The sequence below is a fragment of the Schistocerca piceifrons genome, chromosome 11 (genome assembly GCF_021461385.2).
Source record: "Schistocerca piceifrons isolate TAMUIC-IGC-003096 chromosome 11, iqSchPice1.1, whole genome shotgun sequence".
In the NCBI taxonomy this organism is placed as follows: domain Eukaryota; kingdom Metazoa; phylum Arthropoda; class Insecta; order Orthoptera; family Acrididae; genus Schistocerca; species Schistocerca piceifrons.
Genome location: NC_060148.1, coordinates 176,262,225 through 176,274,415, shown reverse-complemented (window position 1 = coordinate 176,274,415; position 12,191 = coordinate 176,262,225).

Below are 12,191 nucleotides of genomic sequence, written 5' to 3'. Positions count from 1 at the left end.
GAAACTGTGGATCATCCTCCGTACAGCCCCGACGTTACGCCCATTGACTACCATCTGTTGCTGCACTCGAAGAAACACTTGGGCGGTCAGCGTCTTCGAGACGACGACGAAGTCAAAACAGTGGTGATGCAGTGGTTAACAAGTCAGGCGGCAGACTTCTATGAGGAGGGTATTCGAAAACTGGTACAGCGTTGTGACAATTGCCTCAATATTGACGGAAATTATGTAGAAAAGTAGATTAAGGTACAGGCTTTCATGTAAAAATGAAATTATTGAGATATCTTACCTCGAATTTTTTTAAATTTTAAAACGGTTCTTACTTAAAAAACACGCCTCGTAATTGCTCAAAATAATTTTCTGAGAAAGCATTCAGTACAATTTCGGATAACGTTTTATGGCTGCCACCGGCTTTAAGCGTATAATTTGATCTTGAGGATCTCGGACTACTGAATTGCCTGAGGATTTCCGAAATGGAATTTCCAAAGCCTGTAGCTCCAACTACAACCCTGAGTTCGAAGGCTGTTAGATGCCGTTGTGCGGCCGTAATCACGTGACTGCAGATGACAGCTCCGCCAACGCACTGCCCTTTTATAGCTTTTGTAAGCTATGCTACGGCCATCCGTGTATGCGCGTGTCGCTATCCCGAGACTGCTAATGCTGAAGCTCATTGGCACGCACTCGGTGTCGTTTTGGTAGCGAAAGCCTCGTGCAGGTCTCATCTCTACAAACAGAAGCCCCGTGGCATCCATCCCGCCAGGGGCTCGAGGAGGAGATCGGTCGCACTGTCGGCCGACGTAATCTGGTGACGTCTGCCGACAGAGTCTGACGACCGTGGTCGGTGCGACTGTCGAAGCGGGCTAACGCGTGGGCGTTTGTCCGTGTGGAGGCAGTCCGCCTCGAGTACCCGGGTTCGACCTGAACAGCAGTGTGCGTGGGCGGTGCGTGCCAGGTGACTCCGGACGCGTGTGTATGGCGTGTCGGCAGCCGACGCCCCCGCCTCCACTGTGATCGGCCGACCGGAACTGCGGCTGCCCGCTCTTCCTCGGCTCTTCCTCGCCGCCGGCTGGTGGGCGGCGCCGTCGCCACCGCATCTCGCACTTCCCTCCCAGCGGGCGCCGCTTTCCTCAGGGGTGCATACACGGACCACTCGTGCGTACAACCAGCCAGCACAACAGAGACCGAAAGAGGTCGATCCTCTGAAAGAAATTCGTGTAGTTAACATTTTTGTACAGCGGCAGCCGCGTGTGCCAGCAACAACATACTAAACTATTTTTGATTGATACTGTCGCCATTTGGTTGTTATATGACTCAGATTTCGGGCCATTTTGAACTACAAAAATTTATCTATACAGTGTGTCCCACCTAAACTCTTGACCGCCAATATCTCTACAACACAACAGATACTGACAAACGGCTTCCACAGGTGTGAATGTGTGGCAAGGGCTCACAAAAAGTAAATACTAAGAGACATTCTAAACAGTGAGGAAATACTGGTTTCGACGCAAACATCTCCTTTTCTTTAATGGACATCCCATATTATTCCTTTCGCAATCAGTAACATGAAAAGTCACAGTAATAATGACTATGTCTGCATCGCAATACGTCAAAAGGTGGTGCGTGGAATGAACGAAACGTGCCGCTATTGCACTTCCGACGATGCAAGAGTGACCTGTAGTTTGCTCCTATCCGCGATGTTGTAACCTCCCAAGTGTTAACATATATATATATATATATATATATATATATATATATATATATAATTCACATTCAGCGTAAACTACCAACAGATAAATTCCGTAACATACCAATAATAAAAATGTGGCTAATCTCTCAGAAAAATTGTGGCTCACTTATAACCTTTCAATAATTGACTGACTGTGAATCTAAACAGGTAAATTTGGACGTCAGCAGTGCTGCGTCATGGCCTGAAAGATCATACTGAATACATTCAAAATTCTTACGTCAAAGAAGTCGCCGGATAACGCGTATATATCTGCTCCTATAAGAAATTTTTTTGGCACAGCCCAGTGCAATGCTGGCCGATAGATTTGACATGTATAAAAGAAACAGTTGATTTTTCTTTGTAATAATCGGGATGACCATCGATTGGAGAAATTCTTTAAATTGAGATGAATGATTGTCAAAAGTTAATTTTTTTATGAGAAAGGTTATTATTAAGAGATTTTTTTTTAAACTTTTACATGGGACTGGATATAACAATACTACATATGCGCGAGGCTGCTCTTACCTTATACTACATCGCTCAGGCACGGGCATCGCTCCCCACGACCGGCCCAGCCAACTCCACACACCAGACTGCTGGCTACTACTTACTCATACTGCCACACAGTTCCTACTGCTGACAACACTGCTCTCTGGTCTGAGACACTCTTATAGCTTACATATCGCAGGCGGCGCGTGAGCAATACATCGAAATTACATCTGCTTGGGTCCGCTAGCAAAAAATTCCTTAGTCATGGACCTCTTACATAACCCTCCACTGGGGGAGGGGGGGGGGGCAAAACTTTGGCAGCGATGGTGACTCAATTGGACTTGCCATGAACAACAAATTTTTCTATAGTCTTTTGAGTTTACTAAGTCTACAGTCGCAGAGTATGTATGTATATATAACATTATTCATAAATAATATAAATACAGAACATATTAAGAAATGAAACAGAGTGCACGTGCACTGTGTACAGAACATATTAACAAATGACATAGTGTATACGCAATGAGTACAAAATATATTAACAAATGACATAAAGTGTACACGCACTGCATAATTCTTTAACATTTTTACATGAACTTATCACATTATAGATGAAATAAAGTGCACGCACACTGTAAAAGTCTTTAGCATTTTTACATGAATTAAAAATATCAAGGAGTGAAATAAAGTGCACACGCACTGTATAAGTTTCGAACATTTTACAAGAACTAGGAAAGTAATGGGAAGGATAGCATCATGGTTGTAGCATAGTGGGTTGCACGGCTCTGCACTGAAAGTCCATATCTCTCTACAGAAGCACAACACCAAGTGAGACAATCTGAAGTATCTATCAGTGTAGCCAAGACACTGAAATGTTGTGTTAATATTGTAGGTTATTTTGTAGAACATTAGGTATACCAAACAGAAGGACCATAATGACATCTCCTTTGGTCAGAGAGGTGGACAGCTTGATATCAACACATTCTGGTAGAATCCATACTCTTACATCAACGAAGAATTCGTGCAAAAACCAAATATAATGCTCCATGATCATGAGGATGGACAGGACATACGGATATTGCAGTAATTGCTGGTAATTACGTCAGAAGGTGAAGGACATTAAGTCTTATGCCAGTCATCATTCAGAATTACACTAGTGTATCAACAGATTTGAATACTTATTGACACTCATTGGCTAGTTACTAAACATTTATGTAGTATGTATGGAGTATTACAGAACATTATTCATACGTCATCTCATTATAGTAATTATTGACATAGCAGTTATGCATAAGTCATCTCATTACAGTAATCATTGACAGTCATTGGCCAGTTACTAAACATTTATGTAGTATGTACGGAGTACTACAGAACATTATTCATAGGTCATTTCATTACAGTAACTATTGGCATAGCATTTATGCATAAGTCACCTCATTACAGTAATCATTGCAATTCATTGGTCAGTTACTAAACATTTATTATGCATTATTCAGAAGTCATCATTCAAAACAGGAGTTATTGTGTGTAGCATCAAGCTGCTAGTGTTTATATATGATATCATGTAAGTGACATAAAACATATTTAAAATGTAAGACATTGGAACTAGTATTCAAGGCGTTTAGTCCAATAATACATAGACATAATGTAATCAATACATCAGAAAAATTTGTGTTATATGTAGGACTAGAAATATATCTTAAACTGGTAGCATTATTTAGTTGTATACTGCTAATAGTTGGGACTGGTAATAATTTTTTTTGTGCCAGCAATGCATTGCTGGGGCACGAAAATATTTTCTTTTCACTTAATGCTGGAAATAAGGATTAATAACGTCATCCATCATGAGTTAGCTGTAGCAAGGTTATGAAACAAGTACAGTATATGTGATCACATTCATAAATGATAGACACAACTGGGTAAAAAAATGCAAGTACTAGGTTTAATAACTAAGTGATTGTAGCATATTCATATCATGAATAGCTTCTCCTGTAAAAAATACAAAATGAATTATTAAGCTGAAAGAAAAATGTATGTTATGCTGAAAAGTAGTAAACGTCGAATTAACAGGTAATGAAATGTGTACTTAATATGTATGTACTCTAGCTGTCTTTCCCAAAACATTCAGTCATTATGCTATGCGACATAAGACATACTGTCAAAAAGAACTGCAACAAATACTTGAATAACTACATAGCATTTCTTAACTAATATAAAATATATAATCTCCATCATCATCATCATCTGCAAAAAAACTTCATTATTCATATTACCATATTCTTCACATAGCTATTCATCATCATTTATTATCATCTGAAAAAAATAGACACTTCATAATTCATTATTCATTTTCATATTACCATTCTTCTCATACAACTATACATTATCATTCATTACTTCATATATTATAGACTTTCTTACTTCTAGAGTATTTCATCACTAAAATTAACATGTGTAGTTCTGTTTGACAGCCTTCATCAATCGCCTCGTATTCTGAAAGAAAAATAATTAGTTAAGACTGCTATTATACAGTGTGCATAGTATATTCTTGTTAATCCTTGTTAATTCTGATCCAGTTACTCTTCATGACAAGGTATTGCGTTTTCTTTCGTTCATTCCGATGGTGAAATTTCCTTTTCATAATAAACCACTGTATTTTGTTTAATTCATTTCTTTTACATGGTATCACTTTCTGAAAATGACGAATAAGGATTAATATCTTGCATTTAAATCATATACCCATTAAATAAAAACTTGTTTCTAGTGATATAACCAAGCATACAACATAGCATGACAGAAAACGTATTAGGTCAAAAACACAGACAGTTTTCAAGTGCGAAAATTTACGCGCAGTATCATAATATAGTAGCAAAAACTGTAGAATAGTCAAGATATTGAGATATCATAAGGAAAAATGTCTAAGTCAACTGGTATTTGTTACATCTTAAAGATTTCATAGTACATACAGATAAAATTCTTCTTTCGATAGGAAAACCATCACACATAGATAAAAAAATGGAAAATGTCCACGGTCTGATATACATCGACAAGAAAAGCGACCGGCTAACCTTACCTTGCCGGGCATATACCAAGAAAAAATATAATCATCATCAGTAAGTGGTCATATCAATATCTGGAAATGGCATTACAGTGTGATAAATCATAAAGTATGTTCATTCAATAAACGGTTTAATATTGGAAATATGGTGCTTGCCCTTGCTTGTTCTGGTTCTCTAAGTTTCCATGTGTACTACATTGGGGTGAGGAATGCTACGAATTCTATATGGACCTGCGTATAGAAGCTCAAATTTACTGCATCTACTCTTTCCTCTGTTGGATAAATAGTGTGTACGTACTAATATCTTCTGTCCAATGTGAAAGTGACGGCGTGTACAAACCTGTTTTTGCTGTCTTCTCCGGCGCTCTACCCAATGTCAAATATTTCATGGTGGCGTAGTCGACGAGATGTAGGAAAAGATACTAATTCTTTAATTTTGTTGGGTGGTTCAACATTTTTCAATATAACAGTCGGAGATAGCATAGTAGATTCATTTGGTGTTGAGTTAATTACATCCTGGAATGAAAGTATGTGTCTATCCAAATCAATATGTCTTTTATGGCAGTATATTCTACATAGTTTACCTATTTCTTTCATCAGTCGTTCAGAAGGGTTCGAAGAAGCGTGATAACTGTTTCCAGCTCGTAACATACGTGTCCATATCGCAGATCGAAATTGTGGTCCACTGTCGGAAATTACTTTCAATACATGCCCTACATGACATAAAATTTGTTTTACAAATGCATTCGAAACAGATTTAGCAGTAGCTTTGCGTAACGGAGTGGTGAAGGTAACAAATTTCGAAGTGTGTTCAACAGCGACAAAGATGTAGCAGAAACCTCTATTAGTTCTGGGAATCTGTCCAAAAATGTCTACAGCGGCCATGTGTCTCAATTTAACGGGTACAATGGGATGTAACGGAGGAATAAGTGAAGTCGTGTGTGATTTAGCTTTCTGGCTGATTTTAGATGACGCTAAAACTCGTCGAATACGTTTCTCCTTGTTGGTAAAATAACAGTTCTTTCTCAGTATAAGAAAGCATTTTCTGGCTCCATAATGTGCGTAACTTAAATGAGTATACCAAACTAATTTGTTAGCAAGCTCGTCAAGAATACATAATAACCAGTTGTTGCTGTCAGGGAATAGAATGCTGTTGTGTACAGTATAATGATTTCTAATGGTAATGTTATTCATATCTTGCCAAGGGTGTTTAATTTCTTTCCATACGTTGTCTTTGGTCTGCTCTTGTGCTATGTCTCGTAATGACGACGAAATGAAATTTTCAAATGCAACTCGTTGAATATACATGACTCTAAAATTTGCTTGGCAGAAGTCGGTTGCGATGTCTTGCTAATTGTTGCGGACAGAACGGGATAGTGCGTCTGCTACAATATTTTGTGTACGGATATACGGAATAGGATAATTTAAATGTGTCATGCTGTTTAACTTGAAATTCATATATAAAATCGGACATAGTACCAGGTATGTTGTCAAGAACTGCAGCTTGCTGTAAAAGAGTTTCGCTTAGTTGAATACGTTCATCATTTGTATTTGCACTGCTCTGTTTTACCTTCTCAGAAATCATTCACATAACGTCAAAGTGGGCTTCGTCTGGTGTGTTGTAGTTGTGTACAAACGTATCTGCGAAGAATGTTGAATGACAGTCCGTCTTACGCGATGTAGAAATGACCTCTGTTCGATTAATTGCCTGTTCGTCTGCAGATAAAGCGTGCTGAAATTCTAATGCCAGTTATACTTTTTCATCCTTTAACATTACATAGGAATTTTGAAAGTCAATAATTGCGTCATGTTGTATCAGAAAATTCGTACCTAAAATAACGTCTGTTGTCAATAAGGGAACAATCCAAAAATTTGAGTGAAACGTATGACTTCCAAGACAAAATGATAAGTGTGTCTGTAATTTTACATCTACTCGTTTACCAGATACTGCTCCTTTTACTTTAGTTTTCCCTAATGGTAACGTAGGTATTTTCTTTGTTACATTCGTTGAAAGTTTCTTCATTTATAACTGACATAGGTGATCCAGAATCGATTACTGCTGGAAATGTGGATGATCCAATCCTTACTTCAATGACAGGGTGGGAAATGGTTTTTTGTATAACTAGTTTTTCATGCAAAAGTGTGTCTCGGATGTCGTCAAAAGTAATAACATTTTCGTGAACAAGATTCTGTGTGTCAAAAGTACTGCTTACGTTTCTGGAAGATGCAACCAGTACTGTATCTAGTCAAATTCTTTCTGACATGCTGTTATTTGCAGGAGGATGCTGTGGCATTTCGACTATTTGTAGTGTTCTTTTATTTCTTCCTGACATATTAGGTTCGGGATGATACCGGCTGTCTGCTTCATTCATGATAATCTGTTGTTGTGGATGATTCTGCTGCTGGTAAGACTGACCGTCACGCTGAAAACTGTGCTCATTATTTTTACGTCTGTCATGATAGTCATTGCTATACGGCGCGTTGCGACAGGAGTTGAAATGAGGTGTTTTCTGTACGTAGTGATTTCCTTGTTGCTGTGCGTTACTATTTGGCAGGGCCGACGCTATACGTGTAGGCGGCGGAACATTTACGCTTGGTTGACCTTGTACACTACATTGTTGGTTAGGTATGCCAACTGGCTGGTTTTGATGTTGTTGTGGGGAAAAACCTATATTGTTGCCAAAATGTGTAGGCTGTTGCTGATAATTATGACGATACTGATTATTAAAATTTTGACACTTATTAAAATTATACTGATAGTTCAGGAGTGTCTAATAAAAATTGTCACTTTCAGGTAAAACTTGTCATATCAGGTTTTCTTTACTCATTTTTAATCCTAGATAGATCGATAGTTGAAGAGCTGTTTTGGTAGAAAAATAGAGTAGGCAACTGTGCAGAAAACTAAACAAGAAATAGCACTACTATGGCTCGGGGCCCTGTGCACGCCACGGCACATATTCATCGAAGTGTAATGAATCCCCTGAGGTCACTGACACGCTGCAAATAGATTTTAGTTTCTGCGTTACAGGCTAAGCCAGTGGAAATGCAAAAGCAAATTGTTTTATCCAGTCAAAAGGATGAATCTGTGCTCTGTCATTCTTAAATACCTTAAATTTTCTCATGGATAGGAAGTCCTTGTAATCAAAATTAACGTCTCTGAGTGTCTGAGCAGATTCATGATTGCACGAGAATCTATTTGTCTGTGTCTGTTCGGAATCTGTCACATACTCTCTGTAAATTACCTAAATTATACTGGCTGTGTGAGTGTGACAAATGTTAAAGATGTGGCATATGCTGTGACGTGTTAGAGGCTGAAACATTTTTTCATTTCTGCCACTTCTTGCTGTAAAGTTGACAATTTTCTACGTAATGTATTATTGGACGAACCTATCTCACTGATTGTCTGTTGTATGTTTTGGAATTCGAGTGTTCGATTGAACGAAACTGGTGACGTATTGCCTAATTTGGTGTCATTGTTATTATCGGTAACGTCGATACGACTGGCCAATTCATCATATTTTTCAGTCAGTGCTTTTACCCGATCGTCATTTTTACTGTCACAAACATTAATTTGTGTTTGCATTTTACGTGTGGTTTTGTTTCATTTCTTAACGTCTGCTTTAAAGGCATCGGGATCCTGTATTAATCCTAATTGTTCAAGTCTGTTGGTCACTGTCCAAAAGTCTACTGTGTGTGTGTGTGTGTGTGTGTGTGTGTGTGTGTGTGTGTGTGTTTTTGTTTTAAGATCGGAGATTTCATCACGCAATTCGGTGTTCAACTGTTTCATAGTATTGATTTCGTCTGATACTGTCGCAATGTTGTGTACGTATGTTTTTGCTTTCGTAAACAACTTACGCTTGTCTTCCTGTCTGTGCAGTAATTGTTTCCGTGACTTGTTTCTTTACTTTGTTCTGTTCCTGTATGAATTTACGGTAACGCGTTTCACTGTTCTGTAGGTGGTGATTAAAACGTTCCTCAATTTGGCTGTTCTGTTGTTCCAGTTTCTTGTCGACTTTCGCATCCAGTGTGCGTGAAAGTTCTGCTGACATTAATTTAAACTCGTCGCGTAACTGTCTTGCGTTTTCAGAACATTGTTTAGCGACTACACTAATTTCATCTCTAAGTAATTTCGTTGTCGCTGTATGTGTATTACTTAATTCTTGTGCAACAGATCTAATTTCTTCTCTACTGTTCCTAGCACAAGCCTTAATTTCCTCACGTAATTGTTATTTAGTATCATGACACTGCACGGCAATGTTCACTAAACTGTTTGAAATTGTTGTTTTGTTTTTCATTCTATTGCAGCAATACTGCCATAACTTGATCCAAGCCAAAAATACCGACTCTTTTGTCTGTGCTGTGTGATGGTGTATCTGTATGTGTCACGTTTTGTGTAACCATTTGGTCATTGTCTGAAAAAGGTTTTCTAATTGAAGAGCACAAGGCAAAACTGATGATAGTCACTTTCTTGTAACTTTTCAGGACGACGAATTTTCTGCTCTAGTCTCTCGTATATCATAAACGTTCACCGTATAATTATCACAACAACATGAAACTTCCTGGCAGATTAAAACTGTGTGCCCGACCGAGACGCGAACTCGGGACATTTGCCTTTCGCGGGCAAGTGCTCTACCACTGAGCTACCGAAGCACGACTCACGCCCGGTACTCACAGCTTCACTTCTGCCAGTACCTCGTCTCCTACCTTCCAAACTTTACAGAAGCTCTCCTGCGAACCTAGCAGAACTAGCACTCCTGAAAGAAAGGATATTGCGGAGACATGGCTTAGCCACAGCCTGGGGGATGTTTCCGGAATGAGATTTCACTCTGCAGCGGAGTGTGCGCTGATATGAAACTTCCTGGCAGATTAAAACTGTGTGCCCGACCGAGACTCGAACTCGGGACCATTTTTATTGTTCTGTATCTATTTGTTTAGGTAATAAATGTAATACAACAATTTTTGGCTGTCATCCTTTATCGTGAAGAAATTCAACAGTTGCTGTTGCAGCCATGTTTAAAATCTTGTAATACAACAAACACATTTTCAATTTTAAGGTGCTTTATTAATTGAGTACTTAAATAGGTACACAAAAAACATAGTAAAAGTGATGGTAGTCATAAAAAAACTTGGTAAAAACGATGAAAGTCCACTATCTTTCTGTGCTTCTTCAGTGGATCTTGTAACCTGTAAACAGATTCTGCTTACTGTTTATTTTATAATATTTTAGATTTTAAGACATTAGGCCCATATAGATTTTATTTTAATACTGTTACTTGCAACTTATGTTTTGTCAATGAGGAAGTTTTTCAAAGTACTTTTGAGCAGATGGACTGCAAAACTGCTTCAGGTGCTGCAGGCCTTGGTACTTTCCAGGTTTTAGTTTAATCAGATCTGGAAATTCGCAAACTTTTGGTCTAAAAAAAGGGAACCTGCTGGTGGTTTTTGTCATAAAACAGTAACCTACCTACTTACATAGCGTATTATGAATTTAACTAATAACCTAACTAAATATCTGTTGCAATAATGGCAAAAATATTGCCTATACTGATAAGTTTTCATTACTATTAAGGTTACTCTATTGTTATGAGGTATTATTCTATAACTCATTATAGGTCTGTAGATACTGATATGTGAAATCAAAAAAGTGTTGAGTCATTTTCTCTTACCTTCACGCAGAATTGGTGGTTAAGAGGACGTATTATTACCAGGGTCTGATGTCTCTCTTGAAAGCTTGGTAAGCTGGTGTTGCGTTAGGATCGGTGACATAAGAAAGTACCCAGTGTAAGATGATCTGTGTTCAGCTAACCTACAATGATCTTTTGAAAATTTTATTTCACGAATTGGTCGTGTAGCAAATGGGCATTTCTTGTGATAGTGATTTTCCAAAAAAGCAGTCCATTTTCTAAATAGGTTTTGGTCAACTTCAATCACAGTGAAAGGCGAAGGCTTTACTCTGGCATTCTTTATTTCATTTACCCAATGTTCTGATATCTCTGAGGGAAATTTGCCGTTTATCAGGGCCATATCTCTATCGCATTCTACGTAAGAGTGGCCGTGAATGGGGAATATGACTGTTATGCAGTCTAGTTTTTTTAAGATTTGTAGCACATAATGACAGAAGCGAAACATGGTGTAGTTCTTTGTTCTGTCCACTACAAGAATCGTAAAATATGTACAAGTTTTTGACATTGGACTGTAACATGGTGAAGATATAATAGTTCAACATCAATACTACATCGTCTGCACCTTTACGTCCTTCTGTTTCTGGGTAAGCAAAAAAAGTTGCATTTCCCGTAGATAGGCTGTGGATATTGAACAAATACAATGACAATTGACGGCGGTAGTAAACGTCATTTGTGGTCAAATTAGGTAAGCGTAATTTTTTTGAAAATCAACGGTAATTGCCTCAGTATCCTCCCTTTTCCTTGAAATTTTCCTACATTTTCTCTTTGTGTCATAAAACGTGTTAACTTTCCCCAAGTGTAGTTCATTTTCACATTGTTTTGTCCTAATACTGCTTAAAATACTTGCTTTTTCCTTGTCATCATTATCCTCTTGCAGCTGGAGGTTTAGAGCTTTCATTTCTGCTTGGTACCTGTCACATGCGCTGCAGGTGTCGCTTCTGGCATATCCGAAATCTATGTTAAACTTAGATACAAATATCTGTCTGTAATATTCATAGGACACAATCTTACCACTAGGCCAACCTGTCTTGTACAATGTGTACATTTTTTTCAAATTTAAAGTGTCTGGCAAGAATGTTTTTTTAGTTTTATCAAAACTGTAATGGCTTGTACGGCCCTTAAGCGATGCAATGTGATCAATGACACTTTGCTTAACTTCTTCTGAGGTCCTACAATGTTTGTGGTCATAAGTTCCTCTCTTGTCTGTTGGGGGTTTTTTGGTCTGTGATTTTTGACG